The sequence below is a fragment of the Trifolium pratense genome, linkage group LG7 (assembly GCF_020283565.1).
Source record: "Trifolium pratense cultivar HEN17-A07 linkage group LG7, ARS_RC_1.1, whole genome shotgun sequence".
NCBI lineage: Eukaryota > Viridiplantae > Streptophyta > Magnoliopsida > Fabales > Fabaceae > Trifolium > Trifolium pratense.
In genome coordinates, this window is record NC_060065.1 from 38,088,354 (window position 1) to 38,093,076 (window position 4,723).

General features: G+C 37.1%; 1 pseudogene; it reads left to right on the forward strand.

The window, feature by feature from the left end:
* Positions 1–2,435, forward strand: LOC123898323 (annotated as a pseudogene).
* Positions 2,436–4,723: the final 2,288 nt, after the last annotated feature.

A 4,723-nucleotide genomic window follows, 5' to 3' on the forward strand; every position in this document is an offset into this window, starting at 1 on the left:
TTCAACCATCATGACTCCTCATATGTTGTTATGTTACCTTACAACATTGTTTCACTTGATTTTCATCACATTAGCTCAAACCGATAACTATATCATTTTCATGAACATATCAGCCATGCCTAAACCATTCTTAACACAACACACATGGTACATTTCCACTCTTTCCTCTGCTTTAGAGAACCCTCAACTCACACCAACAACAACCAACAATCTCATTTCTTCAAAGTTAATTTACACCTACACACATGTCATCAATGGTTTCAGTGTTAACCTTTCTCCAAAAGAACATCAAGCTTTGAGAAATTCACCCGGATACATTTCATCTGTAAAAGATTTACAGATGAAACTAGACACTACATATTCCCCTAAATTCCTTGGTCTCAATCCCAAAGTAGGTGCTTGGCCTCATTCAGAATTTGGTAAAGGTATAGTTATTGGTTTGGTTGACACCGGAATTTGGCCAGAGAGTAAAAGCTTCACAGATAACAAAATGTCCAATATTCCTTCAAAATGGAAAGGACACTGTGAAGATAGCATTCACTTCAATTCATCCATCTGTAACAAAAAATTCATCGGAGCTAAATTCTTCAACAGAGGATTATTAGCACATGATCCCAATGCAACCTTAGGTTTAAACTCCACACGTGACACACTAGGTCACGGAACCCACACTTCGTCAACAGCAGCCGGAAGCAGAGTTGATAATGCATCTTTCTTTGGTTATGCAGCTGGAACAGCTTCAGGAGTTGCTCCGAATTCGCATGTCGCAATGTATAAGGTTGTATGGAAAGAAGGTTTTTTTTCATCTGACGCAATAGCTGCAATTGATGCTGCAATATCAGACGGTGTTGAATGTTGATATTCTTTCATTATCATTTGGGTCTACAAAATTTGTACCTTTGTATGAAGATCCACTAGCCATAGCAACATTTGCAGCTATGACAAAAGGTGTTTTTGTCTCGTGTGCAGCTGGAAATAGCGGTCCTGACCTTGAAACTCTTCACAATGGAATGCCTTGGGTGATAACTGCTGCCGCTGGTACTATGGATAGAGATTTTCAAGGGACTCTTACACTTGGAAATGGTAACAAAGTAATGGGATTTTCTCTTTATTTAGGAACATTTTCTTCACATAATGTTCCGATTGTTTTCATGGGTTTATGTGACAATGTTAACGAATTGAAAAAAGTGAAGAGAATGATTGTGGTGTGTGAAGACAAGAATGGAACTAGCCTTTCTTATCAACCTGGTAATTTGGGTGTAGCAAACGTTTATGGAGCTGTTTTGATTTCAAATGTGGCAGACACATACTATTCATCAGATGATTACACAATCCGTTTCCAAAATAGTTTGGCAGCCATCTTTGTTGATCCAATACATGGGGAAATCATCAAAGCCTACATCAAGAGGTATAACAACTCTAAGCACTCTTCGATAGCAAGCATGTCTTTTAGGAAAACAGGTTTTGGTGTGAAAACAGCACCTAGTGTTGATTCTTACAGTTCAAGAGGGCCATCGTATAGCTGTCGATTTGTGTTGAAACCAGATATTACTGCACCCGGGACTTCGATCTTAGCGGCATGACCTTCAAATGTCACGGTGGCGCAAAAATATTTTAGAGATTTCAATTTGGATAGCGGAACATCTATGGCATGTCCTCATGTTGCTGGTGTTGCGGCGCTTGTGAAAGGCGCACACCGTAATTGGAGCCCTGCAGCTGTTCGGTCGGCAATAATGACAACATCGGACATATTGGATAATAATAAGGAACACATCAAAGACATTGAAACAGGTAATAGAGCAACCCCTTTTGCATTGGGAGCTGGGCATGTTAATCCAAATCGAGCACTTAACCCGGGACTTGTTTATGATGTTGGTCTACAAGATTATGTTAATCTTCTTTGTGCACTCAACTTCACACAGAAAAACATCACAGCCATTACAAGATCCTCTTCCTATGATTGCTCTAAACCTTCATTGGATCTTAACTACCCTTCTTTTATTGCATTTTTCAATGGTGAAAATTCTTCGTCAAAGACAATACAAGAATTTTATAGAACAGTTACCAATGTTGGCGAGGGACAAGCAACTTATGTTGCTAGCATTACTGCAATCGAAGGGTTTCGTGCCACTGCTATCCCAAACAAGTTGGTGTTCAATGAGAAGAATGAGAAGCTAAGCTACAAGTTGAGGATTGAAGTTGCAGCAACTACAAAATTAAAGGAAGTGGATTTCGGATATCTAACTTGGATGGATAGGAAGCAGCATGTTGTTAGGAGTCCAATTGTGGTCACAACCCTCAAATTGAAATCCTAGATTTTTATATTGTGGTGATGTAGGAGATGTTATTGTCATATGATTTAAGTGAAAAAAAATGTAGTTTAACTAAGGAAGTATTTGATAAATGATATTCATTCTTCACTGACTAAATTGTTTAGTAGGAGATGTTATTATGTTGTTTATATGTAATTTCATTTCTCAACTATCTTTCTTGTTTTATGTTTTGATGGTGCTGAGATATGTAGCTATATATCTTTTCTTTTATGGTGTGATCCAAACATAGTAGCTTACATAAATAGGCACTGAATGTGTTTATCAGTCTGATGGGTCGATCCTTTTTCACAGCATTGTGAAGTAATATGGGGAAATAAATAAGTGTTAAAAGGTGAGAATATTGTAAGGTTGAATCTAGTGTGGTCTCTTTTGGTTGCATACGATTATGCAGGAATTCAGGCCAGTATTTCAACCGGATGCTACTGTGAATTGGTCCTCCATTTGGCAGATTATTTCTCCTCCGAAAGCGAGACATGTTCTTTGGCGCATTTATAAGGGATGCATTCCAATGCGTGTCCGGTTATTATGTAATGCAGAACTGGAAGATGGTTTGCAATCTTTTTTCACATGTTCCTTGATACGCGACAGCAGGGCAGTTGCGGGTTTGGGAGCTGTAGTATATAATCGACAACACAATTTCAATTTTTTCTCTTTGTTTTCTGTCGGATGTATACAGTAAGGAGGAAAGGAACATGGCTGGGCGAGTTGCTATGCACTTGTGGTATCTTTAGCAAAATACAAATGATAAAATATGGAATGACCACACTCTTACTGCTGTACATATCGGGCAGCAGTCTCTAGGCGTGCGTGGCAGTCGTGGTTCGAGGCTCAACAGATGTGTATACAGAGATGTAATGAGCTGCCGGTTCAGCCGTGGTTGTGTTGGGAAAGACCAATGGTAGGATGGCTCAAATGCAATGTCGAAGCCAGTTTTTACTTGAACGAGAATACTACAACAGCAGCCTGTTGTTTTTGTGACAAGGGCTGGGAGAGCTGGGATTTTGGAGTTTTGTCAGATGTCTCCAGAACTTCTGTATGATGACTTCAATGAGTGATATGACTTTGTTCCACCTTGTTGATACTTGCTTATTGAAATCAACAAGTTTTCGTAGGTCTCTGATGCCATTGTCATCTCCTTCTAATATGGAAAAAGTATTTCTGAGTTTGAGATAACTTCATCTTTGTGCACTGAAACTTGAGATATGTGTTTCCTCCATTCTTTGAGGCACTCTCAAGTCATTCTCATGTCTTTGAGGCAACATTATTATCAAGTTTGTTCTGATGTGTTCATCAAAATAAATTTGTTAGAAAACAAAATACATCAAAATAAAAAATGCTATAAGTTCTATTAAGTTTATTATCATCAAACAATCAACTTAAAAAGACACTGATTCTCCTCAACAAACTTTGTGACAACGATGACAAATTTGGGATTGTTACAGGACTTTTTTTTTTTTTTTTGAAGAAGGTTACAAGACTTAAATTGGATTGCCATGAAATTATGGGGTACCACAATGTGATTTTTCAGTTGGATTGAAATGATGGGCACCACAAAAACCCTTCAGACTTGAAGGATTTTTACTATATCATCCGTACTGAAGGATAAAGAGGAGTAACAAGGAGTCTAGCTACCGAAGGTTGATCAAACCTAGACAATATACGACGAACATTCCACTCCTTAGAGTCATTTTCCATAAGATCAGAAACCCGAAAACCATAATAAATCAAATCATTATTATTGACTGGTACAAGAGGAAGACAAAATTTTCATTCCAAAGTGGAATATTATTACCATCTGCATCCTGCTCTAAGTATAAATTTAGAGTTGCAAATACTCCTCTTGACAAAACTTGGATTATGCCCAAGACTAGATTCAAGAAATTCACAATGTGGAAAATATTTATCCTTGTATAATTTAGCAAAAAGAGTGTTGGCACTAGTCGGAATCTGCCAACCTTGTTTACCTAACATAGCTAGATTGAAACCTGAAAGATTTTTGAAACCTACACCTCCATCATTCATATGCATAGATAATTTATCCGAAGACAACCAATAAAACATTCACATTTTTTTCAATCTCATCACATAGAGAAGAAATGATAACAAAAATAGTCCGTTAAGAGAATTAATTATGTTATTATTTATGTTATTCGAATATCAAAATATAGATATTCATATATGATTAGGAATTGAAATATGACAAATCATTTATTACACCAATAGAATAAATAATTTAACATCATTTTTGTTCTTGTGGTTTCCAAGTGGCCCATCTGTGAGGAAATTCGTCAATAATTTGAACAAGTTGATCTGGTTTTATGACCCATCGAATTGCCTGATTATATAATAAGTCTTTTTTGGGATCAAATGCAATGATAGTAGCCTTTAAA